Here is a 22,353-nt window from a genome sequence, read left to right as displayed (position 1 = left end):
CTGAGCTCAGGAAACAAGGGGAGACATTAGATGCACAGAATAAATTACATTCTGAGCCTGTGTTGGCTTAACCCAGGATGAAGTGTCTCAATTACGAATTAATTATGCAGTAGGAAATAAAAAATGTTTATAGTGTTGTTTTTGTGCACAACATTTAAATGCACAGTGCTTTGAAGGTGTGGAGTCACATATAACTTCTATGTATATAACTGCATCAGTCACTTTAAAATTAGCTTTCCGTTCCTTGTGAATGTGCATATGGGTAAGAGAAAACATGCTAGGTCTCATGTGAGCAGTGGTGACTATTTTGCTCAGGAATGGCTGTTGGGGTCATTCTTCTTGGATATCTCCTTTAATTTTGTGACTCTGGTCTGGCGTATTGTTTAGGTGAGCGCTGTAAAACCGTTGTAGCATACAAAACCTGCCAAATATATTTTGCTAATGAAAACATTCATTTGCAAGGGCTGAATCTCGCCAGACTGTGGTCTCAGCACACTGCAGCACTGCTGTTTGCTTGCTGGGAGTGCATGTAGCCTGTGTGCAGCTCACAAGGAGCTTGTGGTGGACATGGGGGGGAAATCATACAGTAGTTTGAAAACCTCTAGTGGGAATTGAAGGGGACTGTCTTGCTTGAAGTCCCGTTCAGATGCGGGTCAGATGAGGGGCTGCCATTCAAAGCAGATCTGCCTCTGAATGGAAATAAGAGTGTGTTTTTCTCCTCCTTTCTTGGCAGTGAGCTTTCTCTGTGCTCCTTGTTGCAGTGAAGTTAGTGCAGAAAGGGGTGTGTAGAGTGGGCAGGACAGTAGCAAATGCTGTAATGGGAAGTACTGGTCCTTCTGCAATACGGATACAGTTCCTCCCAGACAAGCCAACTGATAAACATTAAAGTGTGCAAAAATGTCCCAGAGCGAGAGTGCTTAACATTGTGTATGTAACATAACCAGAGCAGTAAGTGCACGTTTGTTTGGCCTTGGTGATTCTGACAGTGGGGGTAGATGCTGTCATTTAAAAAACAAAAAAATGTATGACATATGCTAAATGTTAGAAAGTGGTCATGATTTGTGATGAGGGTTGTTACTTTGTGTACCTGCACTGAGTGGTGTACTCTGATGCAGGGTCTGAGCCCTACAGTCTGCAGTGTGTTTCCACAATGGCTGAAATCATCATCCGATTCAAGCTAAGTTTCCTAATAGCAGGCTTGGCAAATGTCCCCAATCTTGTTGAACTAACTGTACCTTATGGGACAGGAAACATGTTTTGCTGCAGGAAAGGGCTGTACCTGCTGTGGGTGCTTCTGATAGAGTTTTAAGCATTCAGAAGCTATGTTGACAGCAAGATGAAAAAAGGTAGGGAAAGACTCAATATTTTCCAAATCATGTTATGCTTCCCCAAAACACGTTGCAGAGATGAATGCTAAGAGCTTGAGCAGCAATGGTGGAGTCTGGTAGTTCTTTCTATGTGATGAAACACTTCTTTTTGCTACTGTTATCCCTATACAAGAATTGCCAGGTGTAATAAGGAAGAGAAGAGAGTCTTGTAGTATAATTTGACTATAATGGTTTCTGGCCATTTATTTGTGTTTTCTATACTTCTGGGCATTCAGAGTTTGTCTCTGATACGGCTGCATTTGAGCAGTTGAAGGTCTTCAGGAAATACATACAACCCTACCACCCTACCCAGTGGATGTTCATCTGAGACATGAATTATCTGCATCCCAAGGAGATGAACTGAGGAATGCAAGGCTTGATCTATTCCCTTGAAAGGTTTCAGCAGCAGTTTGGCAGCTGTCCAATTGTTGGAAGGAGATGATGAGGTGCTCCGGGATGGAAAGGCTTTTCCAGGTTTCAAATAGCAGTACTTTCCCAGAGAGCAACTGATGCTCTTTGGAGAATGATGTTTTTAAGACCCCGTAGACCTCATTCAGCCACACAGCTTCTCTGCTTGGTTTGACCGAGTATTACTGGGGGTAATACTGGTTAGTAATATGTTATGTTCTTTCTGGGGCAAGATAGAAATATTCTGCAGTTCGAGTCCTGGAAAGAAACAGCACAGGATTCAAGGTATGTGTCTCTTGGCTGCAGGAGGATTTCTTTTTCACGTAGTCTATGGAAAGGCCTTTGAAAGAGTTAGAGGAGGACCAGCATGGCTCTTACAGGAAAACATATGTGGTGCTGGGAGATCTCCTTGTTGTGGTCCCAGGCCCAAGAGCAGCTCTGCAGCTCCATGCCTTCTGTTTGCACAATTAAAGCACCACAATGTGAACGTAAGTGTGCATTGTGCTGGGGACTGGTGCAGTCGGAGATGTAAGAATCAAAATTCCATTTAGGTGAAGTATTTGAGCTATGTGAAGAGTTTTAGAGTTTTCTTCAATAGTTCTTTAAACATTGATGTTTGCAGGGGGGTGTGGGTGTAGGAAGCAAGTCTTTGGGGAGCAAGTGGAGTAACTAGGCACTTCGTAGCCACTACTTTAAAAAGGCCTGAACTTTTCTCTCTGTGGCTTCTTGTACTATGAGCTCTTGTTCTAATCTCACTGTGATTGCTTCTTGTGCTCAGGAGTGTTTGAAGGCTCAGGACTCAGTGTCATGGTATGTCACATACCCCCTTACGTTTACAGTGAGGTTTGAAGTCTGTGATGGGGTGTGGGTAAGAGGCTGGTCTTCCAACTCTGTACTTTAAGTGTAACACCAGCAATCCTAATCTCATTTCTTGCAATGAACTCTGAAATCCTTGCTGGAAGATAAAACTTCACTTTTGTTTTAGCCCTTTTCTGTTTGTGGTAGGGATCCAAGATAAGGAAGTCAGTGGCTTTCCTTGCCACTGCTGCTCTGGGTAGACCCTGGGAGCTGGTGATGTGTTTACAGCACTCAGAGGTCATTCACAGTGTTAATGAAAATAGGGCTGAAACTCATCTTGGTACTGGCTTACTGCAGGCATTGAAAGTTGAGCCAACAACTCTTGCTCATATCCCATGTGTTATCTCTAACTCCAGCTACAGGGTTTCTTTCACTGCATATGAATCGTGCAAACCCACGTTGGCTGTTGGCCATTTACTTTCCACTTGAATGTCCACAGGGAATTAGGCATTGTGATTACGTGGCTGCTGCAGTCCTATCTGTTCCTGCAGTAACTTTCCTACTTGTTAGCTCATTTCAGGTAAGGTGGACAGAACAGCAGTGGCATTGGATCTACTTGATTTCCATCAATTTCATGTTAGTGGAGAAGGATTCCTTCACTACTGCTGCAGTGTAGAGAAGTCTACACTGTGAACTTAACCATTTGCAGACCTAGTAGAAGACACCATAGGAAACCATGCCAAAGACTTAAGTTTCCAGGCATGAGAATAGCTTTGACTGGAACTCCTGCCTTTTCTGACATGGGACAACCTATCTGGAGGACATAAAGCTGCAGGAAAAAAGCCCCAGTAGTACTTTTCTCCCTGGACCCACTTTAATATTTATGTTCTTCATGTTATATTTGGCATGAGCTGATGTGAGCAGCACTTTGCTTAAGGGAGCTGATCAGGCACTGAGCCAGATGAATCCTGATAATTCCCATCCATACCCTGCAGGTGAGCCCTGAGTAGCTTTCAGCAGCTTTCTCTGGAGGTTCCTCTGGCTCTGAGAGCACAGATTTATTTTATTTTATTTTATTTTTTGTAGGTGTGTTTTTTTTTCGTTTTTTCCCTCCCCAAGAATAGCAGGTTTCAGGTGAAAGCTGCTTTTGCCACCTCTCTGCTAATTGGCTCAGTGCATTTGCTGAAGCTGACAAGAGCTGCATTTGGGAGGGGAAAGGCACTTCTTGATTGCGTTTTATCAATCCACAATAAAAGCGATTTGTTCGACAAATCCATTCATTGCATTATCACCAACACCTACATGCTAGCAGCTTCCTGAATGACTTCAGTTGGACTTTGATACTGGAGTGCTAATAGGCCCATGGTTCCAAGGGGGACGTTGTGTGTTAAAAAAGTGGGCTGTAAAAGGGGCATTTTGAAGAGAAAGGCAGATACAATTTCTTTTCAGTGTAGTGCTGTAACACAGTAATAAGGTTTGTGCTGTTGACGCTAAGGGCAAGTAGGTGTTCTTCAGCCTTTGCTTTGGGACAAACCCAGAGCACCTCTGGATGTCCTCTATATGCAGGACTCTGAGTGCTGTGGTTGGACAGGCCTCAGCCCAGGTGGCTGCTTTCTTCCTCAGCTGGAGGTTACAGCTGTGCAGGCTTACTGAGGGAGGTCTGTGCTGGGACAGGGAAATTCTCTTTTGCAGAAGCAACAAATTCAAAAAGCTCATCAAAGCTGCTTAAGAAACTCCTGACAATGTTTTGGAGATGTGACTGCACGGTGAGCTGTACCAGAAAGGCTAAGGAGCTGAAGGAGGGTGGCCAGGCCTGGCAGCCAAAGCTGAGCAGTTTTCACAACAATTGGTCCAGTGGGCAGAGAGCTGGGTAGTGCTGCAGGATGAAGCCAGGGATGGGTGCTAAGTGCTGGTTCTGCTGCTGCTGGAGAAGTAAGCACAAACCTAGAGGTTATTTCAGAGCCTTAGAGATCTGTTACTGCTTGTCAGCATGGATGTGGCTTTGTGGGCATCCGCAAAGGAAAGATGGGGATGCTGTGAGTGCCAGAATGCCTCATGATGAGTCTGTAAAACCTCATATGCAATCACTTCATGGTCTGATAGAAATAGAAGAAGGGGGAAGAGTTTTAAACTAAAAGAGGGGAGATTCAAGTTAGGTATTAGGAAAAAATACTTTACTCAGTGAGCGGTGAGGCCCTGGCACTGCTGTCCAGAGAGCTGTGGGTGCCTCATCCCTGGAGGTGCCCGAGGCCAGGCTGATGGGGCCCTGGGCAGCCTGGTCTTCTGGGAGCAACCGGCCCGGGCTGGGACTGAATGGGCTCCAGGGTTCCTTTCAACCCACATCATTCTGTGATGACTTCAGGCCTTGGTGTGCTGAGTTCAAGAGCCCTTGTGATGTGCTTCTGGCTCACGTCGTGGAAATCCAGTGTTCTACCACTGGAGCTGTCAGCAGGGGCTGAGTCTCTAAGAATCCCAAAGTGCATGGTGACTGGCAATGTCTAAATACTAAATGCTGTGGGATAGAAGCTGATCCACTGATGGAAATTTTGATCAGGACTAGAAACGCTTTTATATTAACAATTATTAACAACTTTTAATACATACAGCGTAGCATAACAAACCATACACTGTGGCAGTTTAAATTGTAACACTTTAAAATGTCTTGGGTTATCACTACTCAAAGGATGCTGTTTCATGCACAGTCTATTCCAGGAAAATGTTCTTGTAGCATTCTTCTTATGTCTGTGTGTTATTAGGTACAAAATTTCTGCAAAATCAAAGCAATAGTTTGTCTCTGGTAAATGACTTGGCTAATTTAAGACTCTCTGAAAGCAAATTTCTTAAGACATAAATGGTTTGTTCAATAAAAAAGTGGGAATTTTAATATATCCTTTCTCAACTGATTGCAATGCTAAAATAACAATTTATGCTGTGGGGAGGCAGAATAAGCTTGGTGGGTTTTTTAATTTTTTGGGTGAGTGGGCTGAATAACCTACAGTTTTGTACTTGGTATATGGCTGATCATTTTGTTGATGCTAATTTAAGTGTGGCTTAGTCTCCCAAAGAGCCTGATTCAGAACTGGAAGTTGGCTTGAGTTGCACTTATGTGGATACGCAGTGAATCTGGGTGACTAACACCAGGATTGTTTGTGTTTTGCTTGAGATTGGCTGATTATGCATGCATACATTTATTTATTTTTCTTTATGTCCTTGTCATTCCCTTTTATTTATACCTAAGACCTTTGCTAATTTAGCCATTTTTCTGTCCCTTGGCAGGTATGTGGCTGCTTGCAGAAACAGACCTATCATGCTGCTCTAAGTTGCTTAGAGGATTTCTGGCCAGGTTGGTTTAGAATTATAGAATCATTCAGATTGGAAAAGGCTTCTAAGATCACCAACCCCACCCCATCATGCTCACTGAACCATGTCCCTCAGTGTCGCATTTTCACTGTTTTTGAACACCTCTGGGGATTGTGACTCCACCACCTCCCTGGACTGACTTGTTCCAGTGCCTTACCAATGCATCACTTGGTGAGATAGGACATATGAAATCTTGCACTTGTGAGTCTGCATCTCACTGATGGCCCAGACAGGCAAGAGTCCAGTTCTGCCCAGCTGTAAGGCAGTTTTGCTTACTTTTCAAGGGTTTTCTAGGGTGCCCAGAAGTTGATCTCAACTGATCTTGCTGATTAAATCTGATAATGAAATAATTCCCATTTACAAGAAGAGCTGTAAGGAGGATCTGGGGAGCTACAGATCTGAGGGTGCTGGGTCTCTTGGAGAAGAGGAGAGTGAGGGGTGACCTCTTTAACACTTATAAATATGTGAAGGGTGAGTGTCAGGAGGATGGAGCCAGGCTCTTCTCGGTAACATGCAATGATACTACAAGGGGCAGTGGGTGCAAGCTGGAACATGGGAGGTTCCACCTAAATATGAGAAAAAACTTCATAGCAAGGGTAACAGAACACTGGATGGGGCTACTCAGAGAGGTTGCAGGGTCTCCTTCTCTGGAGGCATTCAAAACCCAACTGGACAGGTTCCTGTGTGATCTGGTCTAAGTGTTCCCACTCTGGTAGGGTGGTTGGACTAGATGATCTTCTGAGGCCCCTTCCAATCCCTGACATTGTGTGATTCTGTGTTCAGATTGATTCTGCTAAACCTGTGATGGGTGAGCTACCTTGATGGTGCTGCTTACTGAAGAGGGACCATTCAGACCTCCTGCTTGAAGACTCCATGTGTGATTGTTTCATTTTCATTTTATTTTGAAAGCTTATAGATTGCTTTTGTTGGTGGCTATGCTACTATGATAGTATCAACATGTGTGATATTAGCCTCAGGGGTTTAAAATAGGATTTTACTCCAACAAGTAAATATTAAACAAAAAAAAAACAAAAAAAAACATTGAGTACTGTGTTCAGTTTTGGGCACCTCAGTACAGAAAGGACGTGGAGGTGCTGGAGCAGGGCCAGAGAAGGGCAACAAGGCTGGGAAGGGCTTGGAGAACATGGCCTGTGAGGAGAGACTGAAGGAGCTGGGGCTGTTGGGTCTGGGGAGAGGAGGCTGAGGGGAGACCTTATGGCTCTCTGCCAGTACCTGAAAGGGGATTGCAGCAGAGCGGGGTTGGTCTCTGCTCACTGCTGACAGGACGAGGGGAAATGGCCTCAAGTTGTGCCAGGGGAGGTTTAGGTTGGACATCAGGAAACACTTCTTTACAGAAAGGGTTGTTGAGCACTGCAATGGGCTGCCAGGGAGGGGGTTGAGTCACCATCCCTGGCTGTGTTTAAGAGCGTTTGGATGTGGTGCTCAGGGCCGTGATGTAGCGGAGGGCTGTTAGAGTTGGGGTAGGATGGCTGGGCTGTGGTTGGACTCGATCTTTGTCTCTTCCAACCTGAGCAATTCTATGGTTCTATGATTCTATGGCACTGGAGAGTTTTACTGCTGTATCATTCTGTGTTCTGGGTGACCTAATTCTGTGCCTGGAATGTGTGGGCTCAGCTGTGATCCTTTATTGTTCTCTCCACTGTGCTGATATTAAGGTTGCTCTGTGGCAGATGCTATTCCTGGCATTGATTTTTTTTTTTTTTTTTTTTTTTTTTTTTTTTTCCCCCCCCCCTCCATGCTTGCTATATTTTTGCAAAGGCTTTTGACTTGCATGTAGGCTGATAGGCAATAACTTGACCTGCTGTATCTGAATTGTGTTTAATTTTGAGCCCCAGACTTTGAGAAATCTTTTACATCTGAGGTCTCCATGGGGCCTGTGCATGCAGTGCTGCTTGCTGTGGCCCAGACCATGTCTATAGGATGCTGTGGACACAGTTCTATCCTTTAGTTTTGGTGAAGTTTATCCTTTGTGAGGAATATGCAAAAACTGCACTAAGGTTGCACATTAAGCATATGGAAGTTAATAAATACTGAAATTAAGGTAGATGTAACTATTTGAATCCACCCTATTGGGTTGTTTGCATTTCATCACTCTAATTGAGTTACTCTTTAATGAGCACATACTACTTCCACCTCCAATCTCCACGGGGTTCTTGTCTCACCCAAGATGGATGATACAAGAGGAAAAGTAGCACCAGTGAAAGCATGCCTGGTTACTGTAGTAATTTGTTACAGACATCCTGGAGGCTAATCTTTAAGTTGTGATGTGTGTACAGTTCCATTTAAAACAGTGTGGCTATTCACACCAGACATGCTCACTCCTTATGAATCTGAAGGTTTTTTTTTTTAAATAACAAGTGTCATTAGCAAGAACAAAGGTTAATTAGGGTATTTAATACTGCAGTTTAGCAGTATCTCTTCCTCCAGCCAGGCTGCAAATAGGGCGTTTATGCAGTTGAAGAAATACTTTTGTTTTCTCTACTTGTTACGCTTCTGGATATATTCAGTTTTCTCAGAAGGACTGAAATAATGCAGCCCCCTTTTACAATAGCACTTCTTTTCTCAGTGGTAGGCTCTAAGAAAGCATGCAGGCCCTTTCCTTCTAGGATTACTCATTTCCTCTTTTTTTTTTTTTTTTTCCCCTCCAGAAATGAATACAGTTCTCCCCCAGAAGCACAACTTCTGCAGTGCTGTGACAGAGCCAACCTCTGTCACTCTCAGTCAGGTGCTGGATGGGGCGTTCACTGCCTTCTGTTTTTCCCTGAATCACAGAACTGTAGGGGCTGGAAGGGTCCTTCAGAGCTCATTGAGTCCAGCTCTCCTACAAAGCAGGCCTCCTACAGCAGGTGCCCAGGTAGGTTTGGAATATCTCTGGAGGAGGAGAATCCACAGCCTCCCTGGGGAGCCTGTTTTGGAGCTCTATCAACCTCACCCTGAAGAAGTTCCTTCTCTCACTGGTGCAAGACTTCCTCTGCTGCAGTTTATAGCCTTTTTCTCTTCTCCTTTCCCCACAGACTGCTGAGTTCCAGCTTAGTGAAGGAAAAAGAAATATGAAAAAGGTTTCTTTGTTGCTTTCTATGTTGTTTCAGTGCTGTCAAAAATAAATAATGCCCACCCTGAATTTCTGTGCTTTTTCAAAGGCTTCCATCATTTATATGCATGGGGGGGAAATGAGGGACATAGAAATTTCATTCAATAAATTGAAATATTATAGAGCAAGTGAGAGGCACAACCTTTGGGCCTGCTGAAGGCGCAACCCTTGGATCTCCTGAAGTCTGCTATCCCACCAGTAAGTAGTGCTGCCTTTGAAGACTTTCTGACATGAAGTATTTTCCCATGATTCTCAGAGTGCATAAATAATTGGTAGGAGGATAAAAAATAAGTGGAGGTACATGTTGACAGGCATAGACCTGCTTATTTATTTTGCAGAAGGGGGTTAATGCAGCATGAAATAACACCAGCTTTTGTCTGTGAATGAAGGTGGCAGGGGACAGGTGCAGCTGACTACGCAGGGGTGCTTCAGTTACTTAGGGTAAGATTAAGCTCAAAGGGAGTAGACAGTGGTTTGTCAGCAAATGCTTTTGGTGAGCTCTGCTTTAACAAGTAGTGAAAGTTAAGGGTGCAGCTGAGTTCATTTCCTTTGCCAGCATGGCTCGACAGCAAAGAGCTCTGATGTTGCACCTTCCAGTGTGCTTCTCACAGAGGCAGAGAATGAAACACTTCTGCTTCTCGACTGCTGGACCTGTGTCCAGTCCTGACTTCTCTGCTCCAAGTGTAATGTCAGGATTTGCTGTGTCCCAATTTTAATAACTAGCTTAAAAAGAAAGAAATCAACCTGACCCATCTTGATCATAAGAGATATCAATAAGAATTCTCTTTGAACTCAGATTTTTCCCTTTGTGAAATAGTTTTCTTCTGGTTGAAAACTACATTTCTGCTGCAGGATGCTATTAGTATCTTGGGAAGTATGTGGTCCAAGTATTTGTGCCTGCTGAATGCCTTTTAAAGCCCCTCTTAGCCTTGTCAGTGCTGTGGATTAGTACAGAGGGGCAGCTCTGAGTCTGCTGGCCAAAGGGGCCCAAGCTACAAAATGGTTGATAAAGAGGGAGGCTGACTAAATCCTTGAACTCTTGGGACTTGCTAGCCCATTTTCTTGTGCTCTTTTCTGGAAGAGATCAGAGCTGCCTCCATCCTAGCCCTACATCATTGGCTTGTGACTGACAAATGTGGAGAGAGCCTGATGCTTTTTGCACTAACGCTCTGTGTGGTGGTATTGTGGTGAGCATTTAATCTAAATCCTTTTCTGCTCTTGAAGAGGTGGCTATCAAGGGGCAATAACTTTCCATTTAGGGCTTTTTTGCATTGGAAACAATGGGCCTGATTTGTTCTGTAGAAAAGCTGTCATGTAAATGATGCCTGGCTTCTGTGGCGATCAAGTTCATCTGTGTTCTAGCTGCTATGGTATGCACAGTTCAGGCATGCAGTGTGTGGAAGGCACACTTGTCACAAAAAACGTGATGGGGAGAGGCAGGGAGATGTGTCTGATGCTGCATTTAAACAGAGATTGAGCATGTGGGAAACAGGCAGACAGAAACATGCTCTCCCATGCTGCTCCCCTCGTGAATCTTGCTTGGCCATCTTTGGGGCATCCAGACTCCTGAAGCTTAGGCATGCATAAAGCTCTGTGCAGTCTGAGTGCTCTGGTGGAGACTTTTGTTCTCACTGATGGCTCGTTCATGCTACTGCTTCAATGATAAATCATTCATGATATTTCTCATGAGGCCTTTAGGGCTGCTCTGGAAACTTTAAAACCTTCAGCAGAAAGACAGACAGGTCAAGCACCTTGGAGGCTTGGTTTGCCTTTAAGGCAGGAGGGGGCAGGTACTTTTTGTTTGTAACTTAACTCCAAATTTTCTAACTTTACTTGAAAGCCATGATGTTTCCGCTCTCTTTTTCCTCTACTTCAGAATTTACTGCAGGACTCCAAGTATCACGTTCAAGCTCACTGAGTAAGTTTATCAAGAGCAATTTGTAGTGATACAACATGGCTGTAGAGGAGTCTTACCATAGCAGTTTGCAGATGGAGAAACTGAGTCTCAGACTGTGGGATCTGATTTCATTTAACTGTATGAAGAGCACCTTCATCTCACCTAAGCTGTTCCTTTGGACATCTAGGAATGCAATCTGACTTTCATCTACGTCATGAAGGCAGTGGCATCCCAGGACTGCTAGTTTGTCTCCATTCACTAGAAGAGGATCCAGGCAGCTAGCTTAGAATAAACAGGTCCTGCTCAAAATCACAAAACTGAAGAGTAGCAGAGCTGGCATCCAGACTTCCAGGACCTTCTCCTGTGCCATATTTTGTTAATAGCACTGGTATGCAACAGACTCCTTTTTGTAACTCCTCCTTTCTGCCTTTTCATAACACTTTTTGGAGGAAGCTTCTTAGCAGAGTGACAGGACACAGAACAAGAACACCACCCTCTGCTGGTGTCCTTTCGGGTAATATGCAGTGAATTGCTAGCCTTGCTCTCTTCCCATGAGGAATGCTACATAATACTCCTTGCACTGCTCTGATAGTGTTAAACAAGCCCCAGCAGTGAGAATACAGACATCAGTGGTTTGAGACTAGTGCGTGTGTGTTTGTATTTTCTATTTTTCATTTTGCAGCCTGAATGCATTCATTAATTGTTTTGATACACCTGTCTCTTATTATAAATGCTGTGCTTGTTCTAAGAGTAGAATGACGTTCACTCTGAAACAACCTAGAGATTTGTTTTCTTGGGTGCTGTAAAGCAGACTAGGTATAAATGCTGCAGTTAGGAGGTGATGAGCTAATCCCATTAGTCAATGGGAGGAAACACTGAAGTCAGTGGGTTGGATAATGAAATCTAAAGATAAATTTTGGTGCGCTAGATGGCCTAGCGTAGTGACTCTACTAACGTGGAAGAAAGGAGAGCCACAGTAGCCTTGAAGAACAAAAGATGCCATGCCTCTTGCTGCAGATGATTTCTCTGAGCTAAAAACTTGATTATGTGATGACACAGCTGGATGCAGGCCTGGGAGATTCATTCAGGCCTACTCTGTTTTTATTTTTGGCATTTTGGTCCAGTTTTGGGCAGTGAGAGAATCCTCAAGTTAATGACTAAAACAATAACACTAACGTTAATTTACTGTATTTGCATGACTGATGGTTCAGCCGGAAGAATGAATTCTTTCAGAAGAGGCTGATAAAATCTTTGTTCTGTAGGGCACACTATCTTCACAGTTTCTTCTTTTCCACAGATACTTAGGTTGATATTTAGAAATCCTATTTCTTTTTGGATCAAGATTGTAGGATCTTTCAGACTAACACTGGGGGCTCAACTCTTCATTTTCTAGGATTCCTGTTTTCATTATCAGTGTTGTGAGAACAAAAAAGTTTTGAGACTGGAAAACATAGCTTAAAAAAAAAAAACTGAACTTTTCAAGAATGACTTCTAAGATGGAAACACTTTTTTTTTTTTTTTTTTTTTTTTTCTTTTTCCCCTGGTCCAACCTGAGCTGTTTTTACTAGATTTTCTTTCACAGAAGATCCACCAGAACTCCTGTTCCTTTCTGGTCTGCTAGGTACTGGTGCGTGTTGGAAGCTGAGACTCTTCCCATCCTGGGCCTGTCTGTAGGGCCCGAGAGCTTCCACAAAAATGAATGGAAAGATGCTGGATGTAGTCTTCCTTTCTACCTTGCTCTGTGTTCCAGGTGAGCACTCATCTCTTACTTGTCTCACCAACCCACACCTATGTTTTTTCCAGGAAACAAACAGTTATCAGCCTTTGCCAAACTTGGCTGTATTAGATAGAACAAGAGTGGAGGAAATCAGCTCTGGTCACCTTACCTGGCAGCACCCTTTCTTTTAGAATCATAATGTGCTTGTAACTGGGATGCAGCCTATCAGCACTCAGTGTCTCCTGGCAGAAAGGAAAAGAGGAACTTATTTAGTAGTTTACTGTTTTTAGTATTTAGAAAGTGAATGGGCTGGATCTTTGAGTGCAAATATCATAGTTCTGATAGCAGTGATAAATGATAAATTGAGAAATGCAGCATGCAATGATCTCTCTACCACCTAGAAGTAGCTCAAGAGTGTAAATTGTGGTAAAATGTTGTTGGGCCATTCTCCTAGGATCCTTTGCTGTTCCCACAGAGTAATATGGAGTGTCATTTCTTAGCCCTAATCTGGAGTCCTATTTATTTCAACATTATCATGAGTCAAAGCTAAAAGTATTTTTGCCCTTAAATGCAGTGCAAATTGCAGCGCTTCAGAACAGTACACTCAATCCAGCTTCTACTTCCAACCAAATGCCTTCCAAAGGGCACACTGCCAGCTTAGAACTTAAATGTGAAAGCATCAGTCTGGCAAGTGTCTTCCTCTCCTGCAAAGGGTCTAGATTTTGTCTCTGTAATGGTCCAAAGGAGACCCAAAGCCCTAAAAGCAAAGGCAGTGAGCAATTGTAAGCCCCAGTGGCCCCAGCTGTCAGACACAGCAGAGCTGAGATTAATGGGCTGGGTGGGGGAGAGGAGTTAAGGAGAGCTCAGGCATCACCCTGGCACACGTGAGGGGAAAACAACCCTCAGCGTGTTTCATGGAAACCTGCTGTTCCTCCAACAGGGAAAGGTCAGACTCTGTCTTGCTGGGGGCCCTCAAACAAAAAGCTGTTTATGTGGGACCCACCCTTGTACCTTGTGAGTTGGAGGGTGAGTGGACTTGTAGGCATTCAGCACCATTCTAACGTTTGTATTGATGAACAGTGGAACTTCAGATTGAGCTGGTAGTAAAATCCTGGAAGTTGATGGTTGGAGTAGGTGATCTTGGTCTTTTCTAACCTTAATGATTCTATGTGTTGGGGAGCTGCAGTTAGGAGGACAGTCTTCTGGAGCGGTGATGTTGGAGCTCCCAGTGCTGGAGCTCTCTGCCAGATAAACTTGCGTTCTCTGCTCCCAAATGTTAACTTTCTTAAATTCCACCAACACTGGGACAGGAAATGGTTTCAGGCCTTCTGAATTGTTATGAGACCTGCTGTCTGTCAGTCTTTCAGGATCTTGTGGATCCCTTGTGACATGATAGAAGACTTGTCCAAGTATGACGTAAATAGAAATGCCTCAGTCACAATTATATACGTGACAGAAGTATAGACATTGGGGAATCAGGTATGGCTTGCACATTCTGTATCTGGTTTATGCTTCTATTGCAAATAAAGCTGTTAGAGATGAGGGGCTGAGCAGGGAAGCCCAGAGGAGCCCGTGTTACTTGCCCTGCCCAAAGGTTGGGCACTTCTGTTCATCACAGTAAGAATGAACAGTTCACAACTTAAATGCAAATCAGATGTTTCATCGAAGGAGAGGAGACATGAAAGCAGCGTCAGCCATTTGATCTTAATGTATCGCTCTCAGCACCCTCCCAGCTGCTTTCCAACCTCTCCCCGTGCCTCCTGCCCTCATGCAGGAGAGAAGCTAAGCCAAGCACGGGCAGTCTGGCATCTCCGCTCTGGTCCTGCGTGGCTTTTATCAATTTGAAAGTTACCTGTACAGGAAGCATTTGTTAATGGCCCAGTGAATTGATAGTCTCTGCAGGCTGCTTTTGCAGAGACTGATTGCTGATGGCTTCAAAGAACTGTTGGAGTGGAAAGCGCAGTAAAGTGCCAACTTATTAGGCTGTCATGCTGCCTGGTGTTCAGTAGGCATTTTCCTAAGAGGGAAGGAGACAAAGGCTGAGGAATGTTGCAGGCAGAGGCTGACATGCAAGCAGAATGGGAGAAAGGGATTTTAAAAAGTATAAAACCCTTGGGGGGGGGAATAACCCAAGTGGGTGGTTCAAGTACTAACTTGGAACTCTTCAGATAAATGGCATTCTTGCAGGATTGTGGCTCATACTGGTGTTTAATAGTATAGTGTTTGATAATAAGGCTTTTTGTTTGTTGCAGAGAAGATCAGACTGCCCAAATCTCAGTCGGTGAAGATTTCTCTCCTGTTTTCTCTCTGAGGCAGTAGACATTACAGAATAGAAAGGTTTGGGCTGTATCTCTGCTAGCTGCTGCCCAGGCACCTGCTTTTCTCGGCTCGCCAGTCCATTTCTGATTGGTAAACGGAGCAACAACTCGTAAACATGGCTTAAGATACTACCTACATGTGCCAAACAATTTTCTATTATTAAATATCAAAAGCAAAAGTTTCTGTTGTTTTCTAGCAAGTTGAGGGTCTGGTCCGTGTGAGGAGACAGAAACCGAATCAGAAAATCAGAACTGTTGATTCCACGCTGCATTAAATAAAAAATGTTCCGTGGCTTTTAAATGTCATGGGAAACATCCCCTCATCTACCTGATGCATTTATTCAGCTCCTTTATGTGAGCCCTGCTATTTTGCTTCTCTTGTTTTATATATTAAAAAAAAAAAACCTGCTTTCTCTAGACATAAAAGAAACACAACAAAATGCCTTGATATCCCCAAGTCTGATGTGATCACTTGTGTGAAAACTCCTTTGTAGAGATCTCACCTGGGGAACTGGAATTTGACTCCTTCCACCTTCTGTGTTGTTGTGGTTGCCTTCCTCGACAACAGATGCAGCTCCAAAAGTTGGTTCCTCTGAGGAGTCTTTTGAAATGCCAAGACTTGAGTAGGATTTGACAAAATAGGATTTTAGCTCTTGTTCAGAAACATTGTTTCTCACTACTTCTTTGGTAAAAAGAGCAGAGGGCAGTTTTCCAGCTACTTGCCTTCTTGCCATCACAGCTCATTGTCCAGTGCCTGACTGGTCATTCTACCCATAGAAGGATGGAGAAAAAATCCACCTCCACATGAGAAAGGGCTATTTGTGGGGATCTTAAGAACAGTCTGATCAAAATTCAATGGATCGTGTGTTTGGAGGTGAGGCAAAACATCTGCTTGCTTGGGGTGACAAGTTCTTCAAAGAACAATGAAAGAACAGGCATATTTTTCTTGAAAGATCTCACTGACTTTCTGCATCTGTGGTACCTCCGAGGCTGTTGCTCAATAGGATGTATTACAGGAAATGACATTAACTTTGCTGTTTTATTTGGTCTGAATGGCGGCAGGTCAGTAGCCTCAACCTAGGCAACTCACTTGTCCATCTGGCCCCAAGTGGCTTCAAGTGGAAGTGCTGGGAGTGCATCAGCTTGGGAGTGATGAGCACTGGCAATGCTTGTGTGCTCTGCATTGACAGATCTGATAAATGCCATCTTCGTTCTCCATGGGCTTTCTTCCTCTGTATCTGTAGACTATCCAAACAGCTAGCATACAAGGTGAAACTAGTGAAATGCATTCAAATCACAGTGGCCACGCTTATAGCGGGGAGGTTAGAGTAATGAGATACCTGTGGAAAGAGAAGCACCTAATTGCCTAACCCAGCAGGTCTTTACTTAAGCACAGTCCTGCCTCATACTAGTTTATGCCATGGCAAGCTTACAGCCCTCATGTTTTGCCTTGTCGATGCATAATGAGACAGCAAAGCACTGCTTGTCTTGGCTAAACAACTGAAATCAGCTGTGGTGAATTGTACTTGTGCCTGCTTCTGATCGGTATAAGGTGCCTATTTCAAGCAGCCAGGAAGAAAGGTGGGTGTTTACATTTCCATTAAATGGATAGCACGGGCTTTCTGCCTGGGTAGCCCAGCTTAGTGCATAGCCAGGAGTTCTGGCATAGGGCCATGAAGACAGATTATTCACTTTATGCTGAAAGAGTGTTGGGTTTCTCAATCTGACCTTTGGAGAGGATAAATAGGAGGATTAGCTGCTAAGGAAGAAATTATCCACTCTCTATAATTAATATCTCCTTCTTATTCTCTGATGTTTCTTGACCTGGAACCAAAACCTGTTTGTGTTGCCAATTTTGTGTAATTGCCACCTTAAAACAAGGGCTCGAGTACCAAATCTTTAGTAGGCAGTGCTGTGGAAGTGTGGAGTAAGAATACAGGGATGAAGTTACTGAGTCAAGCTCCAGTGTCCAAAATAAGGGAAAATGGGATGATTAAAGACTCAGTTTTGTCCCTGAGATAACTCTACCCTTTAGTGCCACTCTGTCTTTTGATATGAAGATTAAATATGCTTGCTATCCTCTTAAATGAAGCCTACTCTGTCAGTAAATCAAACGAGTGCCCCATGCTTCTGCACGTACCTTTTTAAAGGTTGCCTTTCCCATCAATTCTGCTGTGTTTTCAGCTGTCAGAATTTAAAATACCATCTTGATTAGGTGTAGCTAAAGACTGTCATTCCACACTAGCATAGTCAGAATACAAGGCTACTGAGAAAGGTAGTGGGGTCTCCTTCACTAGAGACATGCAAGACCCATCTGGACACTTCCCTGTGTAACCTGCAATAGGGAACCCACTTTAGCAGGGCGGTTGGACTTGAGGATTTCTAGAGGTCCCTCCTAGCCCTACAATTCTGTGGTTTCCCATTTACAAACCTGGACAGATGCATCCAGATGGTGATACCATCTGAAAGCTGTAGGAGAAGGCGATGTTATTTTATTCTGCTTTTAGAAGTAATCCTGAATCTCTCATTTCTCTCTCTGACTGTTTTGAGATGTTTATAGTGCCAGTTGTCATTGTAGGGGAAACTAAAACTAAAAATATTTAATGATTTTTCTGGAAATGTTCAATCTGAGTATCTGGATGTTTTTTTTTTTTTAGGAACTATGATTTTAAGAACAGAACAATAACTCAGCCAAAACACATTGGATTCCCTTTTGAATGCATTTCTTGTTAAAATTTTGCACATAAAAATCACTTTTGAAACTGAAGGAAGCCAAGGGGAAATAAACTTATAAAACATGTGGATATAAAGTTAATATTTAACATATTTAAAAGGTTCTAATAGGTTTAAGTGGGACCTTTAAAGTGTACTTGTAAGTTAGATTTCTCTGCATTTGTTGCAGACACTTATTTGACCCTGTTGCTGAAGAGGCACCACAGATGGGAGCCAACTATTTCTCACATGGGCTGTATTTTTGCGATAAAGGGAAATAATGGTTAACAACTTAAGAACAATTAAAGCATTTATACGTATTTGATAGCAAGCAGCAACAGACTTTAGACAATGCTATTTGAATGCCTGGAATTATCAAGGGGCTTGTCAGATGAGTGTAAAGTCCCTGGGGAAGTGCTAGGGGCTTTTCAGGTTTTCTGTAGAGCACTATCTGCAATAGAACAGCAGCAAGGATCTGTGAATAGAAAATTTAATTAAATAAAAATAAAGCAAAAGTTTGCTTTCTGTGAACTGATATTTCTCTCTGACTGAGCAACAGAGGCTGAATTCCTAGAGAAAAATCCTTCTGTAGTTACTTCAGGTACTGGAAAATGTCCTGTTCTTAACAGGCGAGGGTCTCAACTGCCACCAGTACTATGGACTCATTCTCAGAGCTGTGGGATCTCCCCTTCCTTGGGACGGAGATGTGGGCTTGTTCGTCTGAGTGCACTGGGCCACCCGTTGAAGGAGCCTGGCTTAACCCTGTGCAGTGTGAGAACCTGGGGTCTCTATGTTATCTGTAAGGCAAATTGAACCTAGAGACAAACACTGACAGTGCAGACTCAGAAGAATAATGTGGGGAATGTGAAAGCTGAACATACTCTGTGCCCTTGCAGATTAGTGTAGTGCTGCCCTCTTACAACAACTAGGCCACTGTGTGAAAGCTGTTTGCCTTGGTTTCATGATGCATTGGGTACAGTCTTCAAGAAAAACTTCAATTAGTTCTCAGTTGCCTTCCGTTAAGCATATTTAATTTCAATTACAATAGTAAAGTAATACAATTAGTAATACTTTTAAAATAATACAGTCAAACTAATTAGCTCTGAATTGTAGGCAGTGAGAGGTCGTATAGTCATTTTCTGTTACTATGGAGGACTTGCAGGTCCTGGGCCATCTCTTGCACTCTTACATAAGGTCAACTCCAGGAGATCCATCTATCACGAGCTGTTCAGATCAGGAGTGTGCTTCTCAAGTGAGCTTTCAGCATCTCAGCTCATATCATTTATAGGTATCTTTGTAGGTCCTCTTAGCCATAGGAAATGTCTGTTGTCTAACAGAAGCATCCAAAACTTTGGGCTTTTTCTGTGATTGGAGTTGATATTAGATCTGTCAAAGTTAAAAGCAAAGCTGATGTGAACCTTGGTGTGTGTACTGTTTCTGCTGATGGTGACCATCCAAACCTCAAAGTCCTTCTGTTATCCTCTCAGGTCTAGGAGACGGACTCTAGAATTTTTTTTTAATATTCTCACATCTTCTGTCTCTCCCTTCAAACTTAATTGCAAGTCATGATATCTTTTATAACAATAACAATTAATCTTAAAGAAATAAGTAGAATTAGAGTCAAGTCATTCTCATACATCTGCTAGGGGCACTCAGGCCACTTCTGCATTTTTCCACAGGTCTATAACCTACTTTGAAAGTAACTGAGGTAGGGATTATCTCATAATAGCCTGTTTCCACGAGATGGAACTCTAAGAAAAATGCTAATTACTATTGGGTTTGTAGTTTAAATCATGAAGGCTAGCAATGCTAATTCTGTGTCCCTTGCTGGGAAGGTTCGTCAACGGCTCAATTATCTTTAGCAAATCTGGTTTTGTATTCCAGAAGTGTAGTGAAAGGAACTGAGAGGAGAAAAATGCACCTCATTTACCTCAGCCTGGGCCTGTATATCCAGCTGTGTGTGGGTAATGCTCGCTGGAAACAAGACGTGAGCATTTAACAAGGAAGATAATTAACTATTAGTGTAGCTTATGGAGAGATGCCATGGATTTTTGTTTTAGTGCTTTAAAGTACAAAATGCAGGAGTTTACTTAGTGAAAACAACTTTTTGAAGTTACTGAGCTTTCGTGAAAGCAGTTCTGTGAATACCTGTATTATGGTTAAACAGGCTTAATAGCACTGCTTGACTTTGAATTTCAGTAATTGGGTTGCACACTTGGATGTGAGGCTAGAATTTAGTCTTTATTGATTAAGAAAATTTATACTGAAGAGACCTTGTGCGTATGGGATCTGAATGGACCACTATCTTTTGGCTCTGACAGCTTTCAATATAAGATTCTGAAGGAGATGAAGCCCTTCGCTGGGCGAGGAGCTGCGGTTCTGCACTTCCATCAGTAGCAGAGTCCTTGCTTTTGCTGTTCCCCTCTTCTGACTGCTTCTCCTCCATCCCTGCTTTATCAAATGTGCTCTCCTGCAGTGTTTGAGAAAGTGGGTTTTTTTAATATGGAAAATATATCCAGGAACCAGGACATGGCTCTGGGCAGCCTGGTCTGGTAGTTGGTGACCCTGCACACAGCAGGGGTTTGGAACTAGATGAGCATTGTGATCCTTTTCAACCCAGGCCGATCTATGATTCTATGAAAATGCTCTCCTTCCCAAGGAAGAGCTGGCTGTGCATATGTGCACTATGATATTGGGTGAGATTTGAGAAGGAAAAATTCAGCCTGTGTGCATGCATGTATGATATCTTCCTTCCACTATTGGTAGTGTGTGTGTGTGTATATAATTTAAAAAAGCAAAAGGAGTACGAGTGCTGCACTCTGAAGTTTCTCAGAATGGAAGTACACTGGTAACAAATGCTGTGGTTTAGGACTAGACTTCTTTGCAAAGATTCATGAAAAATTTTTCTTCTTGAAACAGATGGTGGCTTCACCTCTGCCTTAAGAACCTGCCAAATGGTTTGCAGCTATCTATCAAGTGGCAAGTCAAAGATGTCAGCTATTGTTTTTCATCTCTGGTGGAGGGAAAACACCTTGCTTTAAAACATAAAGAAACCAAGAAACATTCATAGTTTTTGGTTTAAATAAAAATGTAAACAATTTCTACTAATTGTTTTTTTTTCTGTGAGATATTTTTGCTTTTCTAGTTTTTAGAATTTCAAGTAGGATGAATTCTCAAAATAAAAACAACTTGAAAACTTTTGTTCAAAAAGTCTGTCTTTAATTTTAGAGGAAGAGTGATAAGAAGAAACAAATAATGCACAGTTTTTTGTTTTTTTTTTTTTGGTATTTCATTCTGTATTAATCTAAGATAGGTGGGTGTGTTTGGTCATAGAATTTTTAAGTCATTTAGGAGTTTTTTACTCAATAAAATCAGTAGTGAAGATGATCACCTGAAGGTGATACTTCAGGTTGAAAAATAACTTGCTTTTGTAGACAGACATGTTCAGATATATCCAGCTGGAGTTGTGAATGTTTTTATGAGATTAGACTGAATGTTATCCCCACAATAATCCATCTAGGGAATGAGATCAAGTTGACGTGCAGCTTCATGCTGTTGGAAACACATAGAACCTGTTTTCAGAAGATGAGTAAAGTAGAAATCAAGATATGCTTTTGCTTTCAGATAAAAAGAAAAGAGAGACCAGCTTGTGTTAGTGCCAGTGTAATTGTTTTTTAATGTTACTTTCTGAGAAGCGTGGCCAGCAGGTTGAGGGAGGTGATTCTGCCCATCAGCTCTCATGAGACCCCACCTGGAGTGCAGGTCGCCCAGTGAGGCTCCTCTGGAAGCATCTCCCCTCCCTGGAAGCACTCAAAGCCAGGCTGGATGGGGCTGTGAGCAACCTGGGCTAGAGGTAGGGGGTTGGAACTGGGTGATCTTAAAGGTCCTTTCCAACCCAAACCATTCTGTGATTCTCAGTAATGTAAAAACAGTGTTAGAAAGTGGATTCGTGACCTGATGATGATCAGTAGAATAATCACAGAATCACAGGGTTGGAAGGGACCTCAAGGATGATGAAGCTCCAATCCCCCTGTGCCATGCAGGGCCACTAACCTCCACATTTCACAGCAGCCCAGGCTGCCCAGGGCCCCATCCAACCTGGCCTTGAACACCTCCAGGGATGGACGGGGATCCACAGCCTCTCTGGGCAGCTGTTCCAGCACCTCACCACTCTCTCTGTAAAGAATTTCTCCCTGACATCCAAATCCACAGCAGTGCCCACAGCAGGCACTCTGTGAAACGGCACGGATTCGGTGAGTTGTTCCACTGTCTCTCCTCTCCTTCCATTGCCTGCATTGTCCACTGAGTCAGATGGCAAGACTGAATTACACCATGTGCTTACTGGGGTGAGAAATCCCTCCATTGGGTTTAGCCAGTACGTCCGGATCATAGACTCCTCAGAGTTGGAAGGGACTAGATGGCCATCACGGTCCAACTCACCTGCAGTGGACAGAGACATCCACAGCTAGGTCAGGTTGCATAAGGCCTCAACCATCCTCACCTTGGAAATCTCCAGGGATGGGGCATCAACCACATCACCTCTTCCAGTGCATCACCACCTTCACTGTAGATCTTTTCCTTGTATCTAACTTAAATCTACCCTCTTTGAGCTTGAAGCCATTTCCCCTTGCTCTGTCACCACAGAACCTGCCAGCCTGTCCCCT

General features: G+C 43.2%; 1 protein-coding gene across 4 annotated transcripts in view; it reads left to right on the top strand.

Annotated features, from left to right (window-relative positions):
• EVA1A (eva-1 homolog A, regulator of programmed cell death) overlaps nt 1-22,353 on the top strand; it is a 183,695-nt gene that overhangs the window by 728 nt on the left and 160,614 nt on the right. The window lies entirely within an intron of this gene.

The sequence above is a fragment of the Meleagris gallopavo genome, chromosome 2, assembly GCF_905368555.1.
Source record: "Meleagris gallopavo chromosome 2, MGAL_WU_HG_1.1, whole genome shotgun sequence".
Lineage (NCBI taxonomy): Eukaryota > Metazoa > Chordata > Aves > Galliformes > Phasianidae > Meleagris > Meleagris gallopavo.
Note: the sequence above shows the minus strand (reverse complement) of the source record. Positions and strands in the feature narration are given on the sequence as shown.